The sequence below is a fragment of the Chelonia mydas genome, chromosome 9 (assembly GCF_015237465.2).
Source record: "Chelonia mydas isolate rCheMyd1 chromosome 9, rCheMyd1.pri.v2, whole genome shotgun sequence".
In the NCBI taxonomy this organism is placed as follows: domain Eukaryota; kingdom Metazoa; phylum Chordata; order Testudines; family Cheloniidae; genus Chelonia; species Chelonia mydas.
Window position 1 is genome coordinate 42385091 of NC_057855.1, and position 21667 is coordinate 42406757.

The following is a 21667-nucleotide window of genomic DNA, read 5'->3' on the forward strand; positions in this document are numbered from 1 at the left end:
ATGCCTCCACCCCTTCTCCCCGCAGTGGTCATAGTTATTTAGAATCCAGCAGTGTGCATGAGTAGTTCAAAGAATTCCATTCTATGTGCATTTGTCAGAGATGACTTTTTCAGCACTAGCATAATACCCACTCACCCAGCTTTGACAACTCCCCCTGAAGTTTCTCAAGGCCAGCTCTAGCTGCAGTAAGAAGCGACTGCGTCTTCTGCAAGTTTTGCCACCTCGTTATTCATCCCCCTTTTCGGATTAAATAATGCTGGTACAAGTGCAGAGCCTTTGTGGCACCCTACTATTAACTTTAGTCCTGCTGAAAGTTGACCATTTATTTCTACTCTGATTTCTCTGAGCTAATTTCTAATCCATTACAGTATTTTACCTCTCACCCCATGACTACTTCGTTTCTTGAAGAGCCCTGTCGGGGACTTATAGCAGGAGATTTTTAAAGGCCACTGAATGCAGCTAAGCACCCAATTTCCATTGACTTTCAATGAAAGTTTGGGGCCTAAGTTGCTTGGAAAAATCTCCCTCATTAATTATATTCATTGATTCTCCTTTAAATATGACAACAAAATCATAGACAAAAAAGTATAGTAGGTTAGAAGGCATGACTGTCTTTTACTTAAGGGAAAAAAAATAATCACACCATGGTTATCTCTATGTGATCATTTCAATCAGGTTATCCGGTACTGAGGTAGACTTACTGCTCTGTAATTTCTAGAATCACTTCTAAGAGTTTCAAAACGCATAACTATGGCATTTTCTCCTTACCAGTGTTCTGGTACAGTAGTTGATTTTTAAATGATGGATTGTACATTCTCTTAGATGCTCAGCCATTTCATTCTTAAAATTCCTTTGGAACTCTTAGATGTACAGTGGAAATACGAAGAGATTCAGTCCAGTTTTAGAAGGTTTTTTATTTGTATCCCCATAACACCTAGGAGTCATGGATGAGGACTCCCTAGTACTAGGCACTGTACAAACAGAACAAAATGTGGTCCCTATCTTATAGGGCTTACAGTACAAGTAGAAGATAAGAACCATACTCCCTATACTTGATGGGGAATGCTGCAGGAACCAGTAATACCTCCAAAAAAGTAGAAGGAATTGTCCCACTATATACTGGTCCTGGTGACTTGTTGTTCTTTATTCATCAATTTGTTTCACCACCTCCTCTTTTGACACCTTAATCTCCGACAGTGCTTCACCTACTATCTGAAAAAAGAAAGCATCTCCCCATTATCCTCTGCAGTGGAGACTAATACAAAGAAGTAATTTAGCTTCTCTAACATCCTTAAACTCTTCAGTTATTCCCTTTATTCACCACAGATTCTTGCACTAGCTTCAAGGTGGATGACCTGTAGTCATAACAGCTGAAAATACATAATTTAATTTGAATAAGTTACAAGTCTTAAGAACCAGAGTGGAGAGGTTAATTGTGAAAAATCTAGAGATGACAGTTATTTCTGTCACAGGGTCCATCCCCACCAAGACACCCTCAAATGGCTGACCTGGTGCAACATTTGCATCCAGCCTCAGTTTCCCCTTCTTCAGTCCCAAGGGGCAACTGAGTTGCCCCTCCTTTCCTCACAGACAAGACCAACAGCCATCTCACCCACCCAGGAAAGGAAAGCAGTTCTTCTCACAGTCTAACAGGACCTCTGTTTTGGCGCATCGTTTATTAATGTGTGCCTCAACTCCCAGGTCCCTCAAACTGAAACAGTTCACAAACCCTAAAGTTAAAGAGGCAGCAGTTCACCAAGTCTGTTGTCCCTGTGCCTGTCCTAACACACATGCACACGCCTCCAAATCATCTAGTTACCTGAAACAACAATCCCTACTCCATGACTCCTCCACCCCTGCTCCAGGACCTCCACCCCACTGACCAGTCTCCAAATTTCTTACAACTCTTCCATGGCAACTCTGACCTCAGGGCTCCTGCAGTGTTCTGTTCCCCAGGCCTCCTTCACCCCTACTAATCTCCTCCAGAATCATCCTCTGCCCCTGGCTGAAACAGATATTCCCCTTTACCTAAGAGATGCCTCATAAGACTTCCAGTTGGTGGAGTTCCCCAGCTCCGGTCAGTCCTGAACTATCAACTCTGCCCAATTCTTCCTCTGGGCCAGATCTTCTTCCCCTCCAAGAAACTCCCAACTTGTACTCTCTTAGGGGAAATCAAGAGAAGCTCATACAGCTTGCTCCAGAGAACTCTCACCTCCAGCTTCCTGCCTCTTCTTCCTCCTTGTCCTAACACAGTTTAGGTTTTCAGATACCAGGTACCTTCTTTCAGGCAGCTAATTAGCCACAGGTGAGCTGGACCAACACTCTTACATGAGCCAAACACCCTGTGACAGTTGCAATGCATCATTCCACCCTGTCCCCCACCTTGGTGGGGGAGGAGAAGAAGACAACAACAGGAAATATTCCACAGTGAAGCAACTGAGAGTTTTTCAGTGCACGTAAGGGTAATTTACTATTTCAGAATTCACTCATCTCTAGTTTATAGGGAGCAGACTTTGGAGTGCTATTAGTAGGGATTACTATAGAAACTGCGGAGAAGGCCAGCATTTGGAGCTGACCTCTGTAATGCAGCATGAAAACACTCTGATGAAAAATGGCTCTTTTGACCAAATGAAAATTCTCCAACAAAATTTTCCTGTTGGTTGAAACTGATTTTTTTTTTAAATGAAAACCAGAATTTCATAGAGAACTACAGACTTTAAAAAATCCCATTAAAATGATCATTTTCCAACAATCTGGTGCTATGTTTTGCGTAATTGTTTGTTTAATTAATAGGTACTAACTGCCTCAGCTCTCACTTCATAGACACATTCTAATCTCCCATGCACTCCATTTTTTGCCGAACATCTGAAAAATCCACTCCATAACGGATGCTTGATTAACAAAAAGTCTGTCTGGAAGGCTTAACTCCAGCAACCTACCTAATTTCCTTTTTATTCCCCCAATAAGATTCAGTTAGACAGACAATCTTGCTCTGATGTTCAGTTAACTGAAGCCCCACCATATTTTCAATAAACCAGCCACAGGCTAGTACGATTGATTTGCCAATACCATTAGCAGATTCTGGCAGCCTTTTAGACCATGGTTGAATTAATGCATTTTGCTTATGATTACATAGTCATTATAATAAAGCCTACTAAGCTAGTACCCATGAGTTCTCCCATCTGAGGAATACAGCTTTTTAGTCAGGAGTGGATGAAATGAATTAGGTTGTAATAGGCAGATAGACAGTACAGAAATTCCTACATGCCTTTAGATTATTACACTGCACAAGCCTACTGGAGTGGACTGTCTCACTCAACATGATTGCTCTTCCTCAGACTTGTAATTAAATAGATGATGAACATTTCTGAAAAAAATGAAGGCTTTTACAACTAACAAAACCTTAATGGGACAACGGGACATTGTAATTTAAAGGTCTTTGTGAGGTAAAACAATGGAATAGTCTGTATAGTCAGCAAAGGAATGAGTTGTAGTAATCTCCTTCCGTACTTCAACCCCTCAACTGCAGCAACTCCAGCTTTGATGCCTCTTTCCGCATCCTCCCCTGCACCTTTTCCCATGCATATGTGTGGAGCATGTATGACCTGATGACCTCAAGGCCCCTTGCAGCCCTTCATTTCTATGATTCTATGTTGGCCAAGCCACTTCCCTCTCCTTATTTAAACTCCTCCTTGTAAATCACTTCTGCTGTTTGTCAACAAGAAAATAGTGAACCATGCAAAATATCAGTTATATTTAATAGAAACCCATTGTGTGCAAATTCCCTATCAAAGTCATGGCATGATCTTGGTCTTATCTTTGTTCCTCCCTTGCCTTCTGCCATGTTTCTCACCCTCCTGTTGCATTACTTCTGAAACTAAATTGGAAGCTCTTTGAATAGGGACTCTATCTTTCTATAAATAACTAAGAGCCTAGAACACTACAGAGCTCTGGAAGAGAGGATACTCCAAACAATCTAGCTGTGCACATAGATGGCCTAAGTTAAGCATTTTCTTTACTTGCTTCCCTTATCCACCCTCTTCTGATCCTTCGTATTGCTTATACTCACTACTGCATCATGGCTTAGTTGATCCTACAACATCTTGCACGCAACCGACGGTTGCTCTTGTGCAGAACCCATGGTGTCTGGGGGTTTTGTATAGGCACAGCAGTCCACCTACATGCTGGGATGGGTGCCCTAGATTGTAAACTGTTCAATGTAATAAATGGTTTTGTACAATCCCTAGCATAATAGGGGCCTGATCTCAGCTGGGGCCTCTGATGGCTACTGTAAAAAAATAAAAAAAAAAAAAAGAAAGAAAGAAAAACCACCAAATTGAATCACACCCACCCAATGTGTTTTGCATTATTGTTCTAGGAAATTAAGTGCTGTACCCAAAGGAGGGCCCAGGAGTACCACTGGGTGAAATGTTTTACACAGAATAGGATGGTGTGAGTAAATAATATTCTCATTCATTGTTTATGTTTTGTGTCTTAGTTTTACAGGTGCTTTTGTGCACTTCTGAAATGCGATAAGACATCTTCTACCACCAGCAACAAGTTTTCTTCAAAGTCCACCCGAGTGTGCCGCACTACACCAAGGGTGCAGGACAACAACTTCACATTTGTTGCTGCATCTGCAGGACCACCATACTCAGAACAGCAGGAGGCCACTGTTAGCTTGCAGAATCCAGAGCCAACCATGGACAGTGGCCCAAGGGCAAAACGAGAAGTGCTCCTTGTAGCTCACTATAGCGCTTAATCAAGGCAAACACAGACTTATACTACATGATTTGGGGGGTGTTGGTGGACAGGAGAAACAACTGGTTTTGTTTAAATCCGTAGGTAAGGATGGACACAAAGCTTACTGTAATAAGCTGAGGTCATAGTGTTGCACCTGCTGAAAATTTGCCTACCACTTAAAGTGATGTATGTTCAATCCACCAACAAGCTGTTGCTGTCATTCCTGAAGATCCTGGTAAATGGAATTTCAGAATCTTTGGGTGGGGGGTTAATTAAACAAGGGTCTCCTCTTAAAATGTGTGTGTGTTGAGGGGTAAATTAAAAAACCCACGACACTTAAACACATTCTAAAGATTTTTGTTATGCTAGAAAGAGGTCTGATGCCTCTTATTGTACCCATTACAAGTGTCAGGTGTTCCATCCTGGAATTTGTCAGAATATTTCGTCACTGAATAGAAGCCCAGCAAATGAGTAACTTATTCTCCACTGGCATGCAACATCAGCAGTATTACAGAGCCTGTCCTTTTCTCAAATTATGTAAATACGTGCTTTGGATTATACTGTATCTTAAACTCATTTAACTCTTCAGTACAAGCCTGCATACATTATAATAAATTTTTAATATCTTGAGCCACTCAGAAATTAAGCTATACATATTGGACATTTGCCAAAGGTTAATTCTTGCTAGATAAACTATTAAAAATAATACACATTTTTAGGATTCATGAAGGATTCTGATTTTTGGGAGAAGAGGGAAAGTTAAGCTATAGTTATTGTGGGGAGCTGGTAGAGATCTATTCACTTGCTTAAGCAAACGAGGCAGCAAAGAGATCTATCTTGCCTCTTTCCAGAGCCATGGATCTATAAATAAATTCAAACGAGTGTAACTGAGCACGAGTTCAGAAGAGCATCCTTATTCAGAGCATGAAGATGATTGATCCAGCAGATCGTTGCATTGATGCCTGGACCTGTGAAAATTAAGCTCTTGTTTGGAGAGCATATTCTTGGCTTTTCAGGATGGGAGAAGGATGCACACCGACCAGGTCTTCAACCATTCAGTTTAATTTGATCTACAAAGAGGCACACGTGTTGACATATTCCAGTGGAAGAAGTTAGTCATCCCAGTCCACAGTCACAAATACGCTGAAGAGTTTCCTTGTTAGTCATCAATATATAAGTGGGCATATGCCTCTATTTTACCTGAAGGTTTCTGGTTTTTCATAAACTGTCCAATGAACTTCTTTCAGGACACTTAAGTGTCCCATTTTGGCAGTTTCAAAATGCTTGGATTTTTATAAGTTGAAAGTGTTCAAAACATATTGCTATACAAAGAAGAGTTTGCTCATTATTTATCAGGAACAAACAGTCCAGTGTTCACTGTAATGTGAAGATTTGAAAGTGCAGACACTCAAAAGTGCTCTTTTTCTCAAAGTGAAAATTAATGGCACTTAACATTTTGAATGAGTTTCAGGAAACTTATGCTACTGGGAAAAAAATCCTCAACTTTGTCACTGTTACTGTCACTGTTAAGTTAGAGAGTGGGAGTCACCAGTACACTTTTAAAAAGATATATATTTGTATGAATATTTCAGGACTCACAAGAGGCTAGAGCATCAGCTGGTGTAAAATGATACTTGTAGACTCGGTATTTCCAAACCCATGCTTGAGCATCCACACTGCGTTATAAACCTGGGTTTACAATTGCTGGAGCCAGGTCTTACAGCTGTGCTAACACATCTATGCTGCACTATGCAAACCTTCTGACTTGGGGTCTGTGGCTTGAGCTGCATCCACACTGCAAAGTGACAGGGCTTGGATCAGAGTCACAGCAGGACTCAGGCTCTGACCCACCCACTCACCTTCGCAGGTTCCTAGGACCCAGATCCCAAGTGCTTGCTGACCCAAGTCAGACTAATTGGTGTGTGGACAGAAGAAGGATTTGGGCTTAAACTTGTATCAAACCTTGGGCTTAGTATGCAGTGTAGACATACCCTATAGGAAAGCAGGAAATACCATGTTGTGGATCTTCTTCCTAATCCGTTTTCTGTAATGTAACTGACGTCTGGCATACTCTACAGGCAGATGAAAGTGGCATTCAGAAGCTGGTGTAAGTCAGTGTGGCCAGACCGACTTCAGTGCATCAATGCCAGTTTCCATGTGCGTTGCCCAGACTACATCTCCCAGGATTCACAATGGCAATTCAGCCAGAGGGGAGACAATGCATCATGGAAGTAATAGTATGGCCAAGGAACCCAGTCCATAGAGAATGGGGGAAAATGAAACACCTAAACCACAACTCCCATGAGACACTATCACAGCTCAGGCCGTTCAATGCTGAAGTGTCCCAAACCAAAGTGTTTAGATTTGGGTCAACCCAAAAACAAACATTTTGTTTCTATTTTCCTATAAAAATTTTGAAAAAATTCACAGCCAATGAAGTTTTCTTGTGGAAAGTTTTGATTTTGGAAGCTATTTTCCATTGAAAAAACATGAGTGGAAAATTCCTGTCCAGCTCTACTCAAAAAGGTTCAGGGATTCATTTTGGAAAGGCAACTATCTAATGGGCCTGATCATCCCATTAGTTGCACGCTTTGAAGTCAATGGGAGATGCATCACTGGCCTTCGGATACTCATCTGAACCTTATCCAGACAATCCCAAGCTTCTTGATCCTGCAAAACTTGGCAGAAACTTTCAAGAGAGGTATCTCTCATGGTACTTCAGAAATCCCATGTATTATCCCAGACAGAATCAGGAAGTACCAAGAAACACAGAAATAAGTAACGTTAGGAAAGAATTACACACATTTTTGATCTTTAAAAGTGGTTAAGATGGGTTCATTTCAAGTTGTCCATTTTAAATCTTTCTTTATCCAGAACAGTATACCCATCCCTAGCTGGGCTAGAAACCCAAGAGGTCCTATACCATCAAATTTCAATTATTGCTTAGAAGAAAGAAGCTAAATATGCACTTCATGTCTGCCCTGGAAATATAGACATTGAGCACCAGAATATTATAACAATCAAGTACTATTTTTTCAGATAATTTTAAATATTAAATGTACTACTTGGGAAAAGTACAAACTGACAACAATGAAAAATGAATTTCATTTAAAATACATGGCATGGAGATCAGTGCCAACTTCCCCAAACCACCTCCAGCCTTGACACAGAGGGAACAACTCCAGGGAGGAAAAGTTGTTTGTTCTCCAAGTCCATTTAATCGTTGGCCTCTTTGCTGAGCCTGCCAACAAGTGAGTCAACCAGCACCAACTGCGAGTGTAATTTTTTTGTGATGTGCTCACTTGCCTCCTAGGAAATTGAGTGAAACTGTCAACTCAATTCAAATACGGCAGGCCAGCAAACAGCCATCAGATAGCAACGACTTACAGCCCCTATCAGCCTCAGCTGCGGGGAGTGGCTTCATCTCTTGTTAACTTTGCCATGAGCCCACCATTCTCCCAGGCAGAAATAACGTTTTTTCGGTTCAGTTGTTTTTTGCACAAAGTTCATCATAGAAGCCTGCATTCTTCTTATGCTTGGTGCATTATTAAGAGGCATGAGAGTTAAAAAATCAGCTTCAAATTTCTCCTTCTCCCACTACCCTTTAGGCTGACATAATTCACAATGTATTTTCAAATTTTTCAAGTCACCGGAGAAGCGTCACAATTGATTTCCTCAGTCTCCCGCTATACACAATGCAACAGACTGTTACTTGTAATAAGGTTTTAGGCTCCTGATGGAAGTCAGAAATACAGCAAACATGTTGAACTGCATAAGATCGTGAAACCCTGATGGTGTAATGTTGATGGCAGGGTAAGCAAGCTTCTGACAGAAAATGAATATCACACAGAAGCAGGTTTGTTCCAGTGCTCATGCTGTCACAGGTGATACAGCATGGATGTGTGGAGTAGCATGTCAGTACAGTTCTGAGAATATTAGCAAACAGCTGATTATTTGGGGAGCTTTAAACATGGACAAAATACAGTACAATGTTACTTTATAGTTCAGATGGTTTAATCTGTATTCCTCCATTTTTTATTCACCAATTTAAATATATAGGCCTGTACAAAAGTCACCCTTTCAAGTTAGATCACATTTTTCCTGATCTTGAGGGTAGAATGTAAACTAAAGTTTCATTGTAACTATTTAAGTGTATTCTTGTTACCCTTGTTATTGTGAGCCTTCTTGTTATGTGTATAACGACACAAACTGCAATTACATTCTTTTATAATTTATTGTTCTTGGATCAGAATATCAGTAAGCATTTGAATGATGCCTGGTATTTTTAAACAGAATTGGAGCCAACAAAATAAGGCAGCTTAAAGTGGAAGAAGTCTAAGTGGGGAAAACGTCAAAAGCAAACTGTTAGTTAATAATTGTGCGCACTGATAATGAATACTGTATGTTAATTGCCAATACTGCTCATGTTTTAAAGGGTATTTTGTCCTTTTTAGATTGCAATTCTCTTCATTAAGTTTTCCATGCACCTCTTTCCTTTGCGTGAACTTTTGTCTATAAGTGGTTTTTATTAAGTATCAAATGTGTTTCTGCTTAGCTATTGACTTTGTTATTCCATACTCGTGATGGCTTTTGCATACATATGACTTTGAGCTCTGTACTTCCTGTGACTCCATCATTTCTTCTCGCATTCTGACAGTTCAGCTTCAGTGTATGTTCTCGAGCTGTTAAAAATGTTAACTTGTGTTTTAATTTTTAACAGAAATTGCTAATTAAGCAGGAAATTTGTTCATTCTATGTCAAATTCACGCAATTGTTAAGACTCAAAGTGACAGCTGAGATTTTCAGAATCATGTAATGCGTTTGGACATATGGGATAGGATTTTAATAAACAACGAAAGGGTTCAACTCCCATTGAAAATTGGGCTAACTCTCTTAGGATGCCATATTCAGAAGTGACTTAGTTCCCATTAAAGTTAAGATGTTCCAAAGCCCTGGAACATCTCAGCTGATGTTTCTATTTAGACAAACTTTACTGTACGTACACCGGGAATTCCATATGCCATTTCAAAAGGTTGCATATCTAAAGATTCTACAGCAAGTGGCTGATGGAAGTGATGTCTTTTGGGGATCCAGTACTCTGAAACTACAAGTAAACCTTTTTTTTTTTTATGATCAGCCTCATTTATGTATGAACCTCCCCCCCCAGTATAACTTGTCCATAGGTTATACACTGCTCATAGGTGAGAATTTCTGCAAACTGGTGGGGGGAAGGGGAAATTGCAGCTGTTGTTGAGTATAGGATGACCAAAAATACACTCTCCATTCTAAACAAAAACAAAACAAAACAAAACCTTTGACCATTTTTGAACAGCTCTAGCAGAAAGTAGGTTTAGGGGGAAAGTAGGAGCAGGGGGTTGGACTAGATGACCTTCTGGGGTCCCTTCCAACCCTGATATTCTATGATTCTATGAAAGTGACATTTGTCCCCACTATCATCTTTATGGAGGAGATACACCTCCAAGTTTTCTAGCAAAGACTGGTTTTGATCTGGTGGGATATGACCCCTTGAAAGTCACACTGCACATGCCCAGGTCAGTTTAATATGACCCATGCTCTTGTACAGAATTTTTGCATTACACTCATTAAGCATGTAGCTATGGAAGGCCACACTGGGTGCCCATACATAAGGTCTCAATTCAGGAAAGCACGAGTTTGATTTTAAGCATATGTTCAAGTCCAATTTAAGTCAATTTTTAATGTGTAACCACATCTGATCTATAAAAGTCAAAATACATTGGATTAACAGAGTGTGGGTCTACTTGGCAAACTGGGCAGTGGTTAGACAGTTGGAGAAATGCCTGTTCTGCACATTTTTGTGGTTGATAAACAAGAGCTACACAGTTAGGGCAAAATCCCACCCCAGGATAGCCCAATTACTCAGGGTATATGGTCCGGGGATCTTTTCAGATAGCCCTTCTGCCACACACATGCACTCCAAGGCAGCTGCTGACAGCCCCAGTGGACCCTGAGCTGCTGTTTCCTTGTTCCTATGTCAGTCAATGTGTCCAGTGGAAAACCCACCAGTCTACCCTCTTCTCTTCCCCAGTCTACAACTGTTATCATCCCTAAATACTTCCGCAGTCTGCCTGCTTCATCTATGCGGATGTCAGACTCCTGGGGCCACAGCAGCTGGAATGCTGAATTTGCTCATCTGTGTTGCTCTATTCCTGCTTATGGGTGTTAGAAAGATAGCCCAGCAGCCTTTCACAAAGTTTTATAACTTGTGTTTCTTACAAGATAAGAGGTGCACTGAACGTCACGTATTCAGCTGAAGTGATGACTAGATCCTACTCCCTTTGAAAGCACAAGCAGTAGAACAGAGCCCATTTTTTGTGAGTGGGAATAGAATTTTGTCCAATATGCAAGATCTCCAAAGTATGCTTTCTTTGTCACTATTTATCTGGTATTAACCTCCTCTTCTTATTTAATAGCTAGCATTAGTGCAGAAACAAAGGGCCACATCACCGTTAGATTCATGTAGACACATGCTAGTGATAAAGAAGTTCTGCTCACCCAAATGAAGGTAATATATAGCCTAAATGGGAGTTGCTAGACCAGAAAGTAGACAATATGTCCTCCTGTACATATGAGCTATTTAAAATATTGGATAGACTGTACATACAGACTGTATGTTGAGTAAAATATTTTGTACACAGTATGCGTTTTGTCACTTGCAGTAGTTGCCGTTTAAAAAAGGGTTTGTATTTATAGTAATCTACCTGGAAGAATGTCAAAGTGCTTTACAAATTATACATGATTATCACATCAGCCACCGCCTGGATGAAATTTGGACAAGTTTAACCGCACACGGCAACATCACAGAATAGGATGTAATTAATACCTTATCTGAACATGCAGGAGGGGTTACATGTGGGCAAATTGAATTACCCAAATAATCTGGCAGGGACATAAAGGCTAACGATCCTAGTGCCACAGGATTTGTAACAACCACAAGGAGTCAGGACCTCAGCTTTCTCTCTCATCTGAAAAATGGCACCTTCAGCAGCAGAGTGCTTTCACACACAATGCTGGGACCTTCCATCATCATATCTGCAGGGCATGTGGCCAGTATGAAGCTCTATAGGTCCTGAGAGCAAGTCTTCCAAGGCATACAGAACCCATCTCTAGAGAACAAGAAGAAGAAACAGGAACAAGCTGCCAGCAAGAAGAGCCTCAAACCCTGCTCTGTTCATTCCCTCTGAAGTATCTGGCACTAGCCACCATCAGAGACAGAATACTGAGCTACATGGACCCTTGGGGTGACCCAATATGGCTATTTGTACAGTCTAGCTGAACTCTTTCATTCTTATGCAGAACCATTACTGCTGGTGATGCAGGCCAAGTTATGACCTTATTTATACTTGTGCAAGACAGTGTTCTCAGTGTGCTTGCACAGATATAACTGATTGAAAAGTTATTAATTTTGTTGCAGATGCTCAAGAAGGACCAAAATCCAGCTCACTTTCCCATAGGTGTGTTGGCTCAGCAGGGCTAATAGGAGAAGAAAGCACTACAATTTATGTCTGTAATCTGGTGAGCCTCTCCACAGGCTTAGGGACAGTCAGCCACACCCAACTCCGTTTTAGCCTTCAGCACAGGCTCTTTTAGTCCTCTACCACACAAAACCACAAGAAATACTGAAAAGCAACAAACCATAGCCCTGACCCGAGGGACACCACAGGTCCATTCCCTCCCCACCCCTCATTATCTCAAGGTTCATAGCCCTCCCCTCGCAGCTAAAAGATCAACAGCCTGCCTGTCTCAGTGAAAGTGGTTGAGTTATCCCTACTCTGACCAATACAGCACTACCCCCACCAGCTGGGTCCTTACTTATATCTTCCAGCTGGGAATCAGAACCAATCATTAGCTGCTGCTCAGCTGGATCAGCTGGTGTCAACAACTCTCTGTTGGGCTTCTCCTTAGGCCTGGGCTTGCTGCTTCCTGGCTCTGCAGGCCCTGAAAGGGGTAGACTGCCCTGGTCCAATGTCTCTAGAGTAAGCAGACAAAAAGCTGTACATACAGAGCTAGTAGGACCCATAAACATTTTATTACATAATCCCTTTCCAGAGCAGAACTGTATTTTTAGTGTCACTGATGCTTACTTAAGATTTCTAATTTTAGGCCTGGGTGCACAAAGAAGTTAGGTGCTGTCACTTACCTTTCAGGCACCTCACTAATCACCAGAACACACTGCAATTCACAAAGCCTGAGTTAGGTGCCTAGGCTCCCTGTACAGTGACTGGGGAAAGATAGTGCCTCAGACTGCCATTCACACAAGCCAGTGACTAGGGCACTCACCTGGGTGGGGGAGGCCCCACCACCACTGCCTGTGGGGAGACAGGATTTGAACAGGGATCTATCCAGCACTCGGGAATGCTCCAACTATTGGGCTATAGGATATTCTCGATCTCCCCTGCTGAAGTGGTTCCACTATGGTTCACTAACTACCGTCACTTGGGTCAGAGAGAGAGAATGACAGAGCGTGAGTGCGCACATATGAGAATTGCTTTATAGACTGGTGGTTTGCGCCAGTGGTGTAGGCAGCATGGGACATTTGGGTGGGCCCTGACTTTGGGTGGGTGGGCAATGACAGGGGCAGGAGGGTTCAGGGGCCTGCTTCCCTCCATCTCCTCCAGCCAATCCCCCTGCTCCAATGATGGTCAATTATTTTGCCACAATGGAACAGCTTCTACTGGAGAGACTAAGGGAGCTGCACCTCAGGATAGCCTCTAGCCCAATGGTTAGTGCATGCACCTGAGAGCTAGAAGATCCTAGTCCAAAACCCTTATTCCCTATGGATGGAGGGGGACTTTGAACTAGGGGTCTCTCCATCCCAGGTGAGCACTCTAGATTAAAGTTACGAGGGAAGTCGTCTTCTGGCTGTTTTGTGTGAACTCACCTGAGAGGCCTGCTCCAGTAGGGGGCCTTTGAGCACATCTACAGGAGCTGGCCCCACTTATGGCTTAAGCGAACACCTATCATCCCCTGGTTTGTGAATCATTCTGGGGTATTGACCTCTCTTCCAACATAAGCTGGGACATAAAGTTTTGTATGCCAATGCTAATGGGTTTTTTTCCAGAATTTTATAGGCATTCTCTGGAATAAAGAGAGATGAACAGGGAGAATTGCAACCATAAATATAATAGGACCATTAGCTTTTTGCAGCAGTTAGGTACAATTAATACTGTACACTCTTTCCATATTGGCTGTGATCTACATGCCAAATATTGGGAGCCCTTTGTCCATTTGTAGATTATATAGGTATGTAAAGCCCTTTGTCCTTTACCTATATAAAAATAGAGAGAGAAAGAGAGAGAGAGAATATAAATATAATTTGCTGTGGGCAATGTCACTGCTATCATCACTGATTTATCATAATCAGAAATCCTGGATTTAAGGTGGATTATTCCTCCTTATTCTTGCTAACATTGATTTGCTGGGGTCTGCCAAATATAAGATGACAGCATCCCATAGCAGGTTGATTTGTGGGAAACCTCCTCCCACCTTTTACCCTTTAACTTGCAGGCTGTGCATGATCTTCTGCTTGACTGGCTCCACCATTGCTCTGCAGTTTGAAATACCTGTGATGGAATCCATTTGCTACCCTGCTCGTTCCTCCTCAGCTAGCCATGGGCTGCATTGCTATAATCCATCAACATCCTGTCGAAATCAGTGGCGTGTGAGGATGGAGCTAGCACATCGTGCAGCACAGCAGGAGACTCTACCTGGGTGCATTTGGAAATGTCAGCAGCAGTCAACTGGTTAATGTAGTCCATGTTGCTTTGGCAGAGTCAGTAATCCGAGCGTTTTAGTCTGTTTATTAAGAAAAGAATTCCACAAATCTCTCCCCTCTCCTCCATCCAGTACAGCTAACAAGCCTACCTGTGTTTTGAAAGCTGTGCAGTTTAGCAAAATAAAAGGCCAAGATATATATAAAAAAAGTGCCCACAGTGCCTAAATCTATGTCTATGCACCTAAACAAGCTGTCTGAGTGTTAAGCATGCAGCATTCATTGACTTCAGTGTGATCCACTCTGTCCTGAAGTCCGCGGCCTTTGCTGGGTGTCCTGCACTTTCGAAAAACCCCACTGCTGATTTTTCAGGAGTGCTCAGTGGTGGCTGAGGTTCACTCCTGTTGAAGGTGAAGGGAGTTTTACCACCAATGTAATGGCAGTGGAGTTGTGCTCAGTGTTGGCCTTTCTTGCGAGACTCCTATCCAAGTTGCTTAGCTATAGTCAATGCCTAGTTTTAGGCATTAATTTTTTAAAGTCTTGAGCAGAGTGTGTCAAAACTTTGGGTAATCCTAGATAGTAATGAGCTGGTAGGAAGGAAATGAATAACCCTGGCTGAATTACACATTCCCCATAGTCTAATTATAATACTTTGGCCTTTGGCAAGCCTCTACAGAAGGGTTGAGCTCACCTAGGAGAAACAAGCCAGCACTGAAGTAGAAGACATGAGTGTAGGGTACCCTTGTAGCAAGGAAGCATTGATTTCTTTGTATTACTGTTGCCTATTAAATGTCTCTCCCTGTGCATCAATTAACAGAGGCTAATTGTATCAGTTCCAGTAAGACAGAAACTCTCTCATTAAGAATCTACCTAAATTTCCCATATGGGTACAATACACAAGTCAATACACAAGTAGAAGGTAAGATTGTCAGTGATGTGCGATGGCACAGATATGACAGGGATACAAAGAAAGACCCCTAGGGAAGTTTCAGCTGATGGGCACAGATTTTGCCCAAGTGAAATCTCCATAGAATATTTAGATTACTGGGGCTAGTCTCTTTCTGAAAAAAAAACCTTATTGTAAAATGTACTCTTGACAGTCAGGCCACTTTGTCAGGTGCTTGAACATAAATGTATTTTGGCCAGTGTGCTTGCGACAGAACAGGTTTTTCACCTTCTCTTTATCTCAGAGAGGAAACAAGGCAATTTTTAGCTAATAATTGATTGAAAGGAAAACCTCTGATGTTACATGGAAAGTTATAGTGCACACTGAGCTTCATGGGCTCTACCAGCAGTTGGCACCACTGGATGAGTACAAAGCTCAGATGGAAGATCAATGGCATATTTTACAGGAAAAGGAAAAAAAATAAGGGTGGGAAGGAAGCATTAGAACAGGGTGAACTCCAAATGCAGCTGTATCATTTGCCGTTATACCTTGCGAGCAAGGCTGCTAGAAGTATTTCTTACACTCTCCACTGTGCGTTACTTTTAGATTAAATTTATGGTATCTTTTCTATTCTTTTTATTAAGATCCTCTTCTATGCATAGTGCTTTTCATCCAGAAAAATCACAAAGGACTTTACAAGCGCTATACACTTGGAGGTGCCAAATCCTGTTAGCCTTATGCACAGTACTCATCCATAGTGAACAGATATAATTGTACCTATTAAGATATCCAACCATTTAAGCTCAAACTGGTGCCTGCTGAGATGGTCAGAGTTTGGGACCCAACTTTGTCCCTCACTCCCCAGCCTGGGATCATACTGCAACCCTCCAAAAACACTTAACCCCCACCCCCGCAAAAAAGAGAAGCCCTTTACTTTTCTTTACAAGCAGCCTCCTTTGCCAGCCTTTCAGAGTGGCTTTGATAAACTGTGGTTGTCCAGCTCTTCTCTTCCAAAGAGTGTCACTGTGCTATGCGGCCTGATATGAGAGGGGGCAGGGAATGGCAAGATGATCCCATAGGGTTTCTCCCGCAGAAGGAAAAATTCTAGCTTGTTGATGCATCAACAACCTCTTCCAGTTCAAAGACAGCAGAAGAGCAGAAAAGTAGGGAAGGTGTCTGAAGTATTCAGTCCCTATTGACTCTCCAGCTTCATCTGCTGCTAGTTCTCGAAGTGAAGTGGAAAGTCCTAATCCTGTACTGGTGGCATGGCTGTCTGTTACCATGGGAATGACTGAGATGTCACAAGTTCAATGTGATTTCACTGCTGGTAAACATGAGGGAAGACAACTTGCTGGAAGGGGCACTGCATTTCCCTGCTCACATACCACTTCAAAAGTTCCCGGGGCTTTTCCTGTGTACCTGGCTAGTGCATCTGAGTTGAAAGTGCTGTCCAGAGCAGTCATAATGGAGCATGCTGGGATAGCTCCCAGAGGCCAATATCGTCTAATTGCATCCCCACTACCCCAAATTTGACCCAGCGATGTCGATTTCAATGCTAATCCTCTCTTCGGGGAGGAGTACAGAAATCGATTTTAAGATCCCTTTAAGTCAATAAAAATGGCTTCATCGTGTGGACAGGTGCAGGGTTAAATCGATCTAATGCTGCTGAATTCGACCTAAATTCTCAGTGTAGACCAGGGCTGGTATTTAGCAGAATAGTCAAGGAAAACTGCAGAGCAAAAACAGAAGCTGGAATCAAACCCATTTTGCCAGCTTGCAATGCAGAGAAAACTCTATATTCTAGCAGTCACTCTTGAAGGGTCTCTCTTAAAGTGAGAAAGAAATTCAGAGTTAAGAAATTTGAAATGGAAGCTTCAGAATCCATTTCTCTTTTGGGTTGAAATTTTAGAAGTTCCCCCCCTCCCACAAAATCCAAACACATCATCAGGTTTTCAGTAAGCAAGTGTTGATACTCATTCAGGATCATATTCTGTTAAAAACACTGGAAAGAGGTATTACGTTTTTTGTTTTTGTTTTAAAGTAGAAGAGAGACACTATTGAGGAAAAAAATAACCAATTTTAGAAAAGTGGGGTTTTTTGGCCACGAGCTTCCCATTCAGTAGATTTTGAGCAGCTCTACTTCAGTGGGAGCAGAAGCAGTCCCGAAAAGAACCACGGATTACTGGGCTATTTGACACGAGCCTTTTATCACATGGGAGGGATAAAGCAACAGGATGTTTCCACTACAATACAACTTCATGCCACTTGCAACTGGAGATATCCAGTATCACATTCCTTAGTTCCATCCCAGGCAGTGACCTTTTGCCAGAAGAGGGCAGGATTATCCATAGCCTGAAAGCAGCCAGAGTAGGCCAGTACAAAGTTCCCCCTGCACTGGGGAATTTTTTACCGGTGAAGGTGGCTCTGCCAACATCTATACCAGGTACCACCTGTGGCATGTAAGAGAAAGGAGGCATTCTAGTGGGAGGGCATGAGCAGCATCGGAAGAGGTGGGGGGTACAGCACAGGAAGGTGGAGCTCTGCTACACCTCATCATCCACTAGCAATAAGGTCCTATAAATTGTGAATGTCTTAAATTGTGAATATGCTATGACCTGATGACCCTGACTCAAGTAGCCACCAGACCACCCCTCTCTACACCATCTGAGCGCAGTATCCATTGGAGAAATTCTAGGCACAGCCCTGAGTTCAGGGTGATGTATGAATGACACCACTCCAAAAGTAGCTCTGGGAGGAATTCCGTTAGCCCTTCAAATCAGAGTTCCTCCCGTTTCCTCCTTGCTGGTAGTAATTAGCTGCTGGCCTATATAATGTTGTCAGCTCTTGTGATATTTGGGTTTTTTCTTAAAGCCCCAGATTCTGGAATCAAGTTATTGTATGAGAATCTCAACTAAAAAACAAAAACAAAAGAAGAATGTTTTAGCCTCTGTGGTTGGAGAAACACTTGAAAATCTGACCCAAGTGCACTCTAAATGCTCAAACTGGAGGGCAGAGAAAAAGAACCCAATATTACTGGATTTTTAAATAACTAATTGTAACAGGAAGGCTTGCCTCATGGGCTGGAGATCCTGGGCCTAAGTCAAACTGATTACAGGAGGAGCCCCACCTGAAAGGAATCAGGTGATTCCAATATAAAAGGAGCAGGACCTTGCAATGAAGGGAGGAAGCCCTTAGGAAGCTATATGTGTAGACAGTAGTAAGAAGAGGGAAGGCACCAACTAAGAAAACCTGTAGAGAAGAAACATCTCCAGGCAGGAGGGGCTGAGATGCAGACAGTCAGATGCACCCAGGATCCATCTGAGAGGAGGGGCTGTTCCCTGCTGAAACTGGGATAAAGACTGATAATTTGTGTTCTAATTTCAAAGACTGTTATTTTGGACCAGTGGGAGAGAGAGAGAGAGAGAGAGAAACTGAACTGGGGTTGGGACCTAAAGAGTCAGAATGCACCTGAGGATTCAAACTGGACCCCAGGAGGGGATTGTTTAAACTGAGTGAGTTCTTAAAGGTCCCTGAAAAGGTGGGGGGAAACAGAAGTAAGTACTGTAGAATGACCTCTGCCCAGGAGGGGATGCTTGGGAGGTGGCTGCCTTGTATTACATTTAAGCCAGTCACATGATGTTAATAAGCCCGGATTTGTGACTTTTCAGTGCTTGGGGTTGCCAATATCCCGTGTATCAGTAGCAATTTATAACTCCCATGCTAGCTTAGCTGTGCTGTTTGGCAAGCAGGAGAGGTAAAACCAAGTTTCTGTCAATTCCTTGCCCATTCCCCACCCACCTGCTGCAGGGAGGGACCACCTGGATACACCACACCCATTTATTCTATGTTTCTGTCCCAGTGCTCCGTATAGGCCAGATAAGGGCATAAAGGAAGATTCTTTTACTCCCACATGGGTATCTACCCTAAATTAGCCTGGAGATGGCCTCTGCAGGACAGGGCGGTGCGGGAAGCTTACATTTACTGATTTTCCCTGTACTGACTGTTCTGAGTCTAGGTCAGGAACTTCCCTTGAGGCTTTTAGTCCAAATACATTTCACCAGAACTAGAACACATGCCAGAGTGTTTGAATTCTTTCGGATAGTGAGCACCCTAGCTCATTCTACCAATACGTTGAATAGGTCACTGAGAAGCACACTCCCCAGTTTACAAAGCTGCTCAAGCGGCTATATGAACGTTTTTAAACTGCAGTTCTCTAGGAACAGCACATCCTACCTTGAATTCACCTTAACAGCACGAGTACAGTTTCATGTGTTATAAAGTTACTTCTAAAGGAAACCCATCCCTGTAGCATAACACATCATCCAAAAATCATAACACATCATCCAATCCACAATTCCCCGAGGAAAGAGATACAGATAAAACGCATAAGTCTTCAAGTTGGTATACATTCAGCACAATTGACTGGAGGGCAGCAGCTTAGATGCGTCATCAGAGCAAGAGGAGAAATAGGGCCAGCTTTTGTTTAGGTTTGTTGAGATTTTGTTTAGTTTGTTTAGGTTGCTGTAAACCTACGTATATATCCCAGCCCTAATTACTACTTGTACTTGAACTACCTTAACTGTAACAGGGAAGGGAAAAAGGCAAGCAGAGATCAGAAATGGTGACTAGCTGGATTTTAAGTTACTTTACTTGAGCGTGGCCAAGTGAACCGGACAGGGACTCAGAAGACCAGACTTCTTTTCCCAGGTCTGCTGTGAAGTGGCAGGGTGACTTGAGGCAAGTCATTTATCTGTTATGCCTCAGCTCCCCAGCTCCATCTATAACATAATAACAATCATCTACCCAGCCCGGTGAAGCACTGAGATCTGTGGATGAAGCGCACGATGCAATATTTGTTATTCTAAAAATCTAAGGTGGTATTGGTAACATAGGAAAAAGAAAATAAGTTTGAAAGGAGTGTATCTGTGCCCTGCCCCAGCATAAGGTATGCAGTGAGAAGAAAGGATATTCATTGCATCCTCTCCTTGCTTTGAAAACGTGCATTAACCTAGGCATTGCCTGGCCCCTATGTACCTCAGATTAAAAAGGAAGATAGTTGGTGCGCACACTTCCAACTTAGTGTAGACACTGAGATGTAGTCAGTCAGCAGTTCACTGCAAAAGAAACAGACTCAGTCAAGAGTAGACCTATCAACCACTGTTAAAGTTAATAGCTGTGTTTTTGGTGGTGAAATCAATGCATAAATCTAGAAGAATCATATTAATCATCTGCGCTTGGTGCACTGACTTCAGTAGGGCCAAAATTTCACCCCTTTATTTTCCATTGCAGGGATGAGATAATAAGCACCAAAACCAATAGCGCAAACTGAGGAGCAAGAGAGACCTGAAGAGTTCAGCTAATTGCTAGAGTTGTTTTGTTAACATTATTATTGTATTAACTTTATTAATCTTACCCAAAATGGGGATTTGAAATGGGCAATAATTTGGAGGGGTTCTACGTAAGAAGAGATGGCCTTCTGAGTCTAATGAAGCCATGACAGTCTCCTCAGAGAGACATCAGCAGGCAGCTTCAATGGCTGCCTCCCCATGGATTTTATGAGCCAGACCTCCCTCAGCACCAGCAGTGCCACTTGATTCAAACAGACCTTGCACTCAGTCCTGCCCCAGGCCTTAAAGAAGGGACTATGAGAGTTGGAAAAAGTGAGGAAGGATGACATCAGAAATCCACTCCCCAAATGACAGTCTGAAGTTTTCAGTCTTAGATTTATAAGCAACAAAAAGGAAAGAGTCATGCAATTTCCTGTAACCGGTCTGTTGTAGAAGAGAAACAAAAAAAAATTCATTTCTATTGTTTCAGGGATCCACCAAGCAACCCCACATAGCTTACCGAAATGTTCCACCTGCAATATAATATTGTTCAGGGATGTGCCTCTATGGATGTGCCTCCATTCTACCCCAGAGAAATACAGCAGGAGCCGAGACCCAGATGGATAAAGCTGTCTCCAGCTTCGAAAGACTGGGACAGCAGATAAACATCAAGGAACCTATTTCATTTCAAAGGCAGAAATCACACAGCTGGTCAGAGATCAGGGCTGCAATCACATAGGAGGCTGCCTGTCCTCCTCAATGCCCGCTGTGTGCTGAGTGTCCCCTGATAATGATGTGCAGGGAGGAAGAGAAGATTATATAATGGAGGGAAAGGAATACAGTCTAGCTAGAATGAAACAGTGGGGAGGTGGGTCAAAGCCCATTCAGGCTGGCTGATTTCACAAGTCATTGCCAACGGAAGATGAAAACTTCCCGAATATTGGCCTGACCCAAAGCCTA

At 42.4% G+C, this 21667-nt stretch overlaps 1 protein-coding gene across 5 annotated transcripts in view; it reads right to left on the bottom strand.

Annotated features, from left to right (window-relative positions):
- ST6GAL1 (ST6 beta-galactoside alpha-2,6-sialyltransferase 1) overlaps nucleotides 1–21667 on the bottom strand; it is a 256245-nt gene that overhangs the window by 60295 nt on the left and 174283 nt on the right. For 2 of the 5 annotated variants that reach the window (XR_006284033.1, XR_006284035.1), the window contains one exon: nucleotides 7830–9425. The exons of 2 other annotated variants lie outside the window; for them this stretch is intronic. The gene's annotated coding sequence lies outside the window, so the exon portion shown is untranslated. Of the gene's footprint in view, nucleotides 1–7829; nucleotides 9426–21667 lie in introns of those variants that run through there. One more of the 5 variants, XR_006284036.1, reaches the window with a different exon arrangement.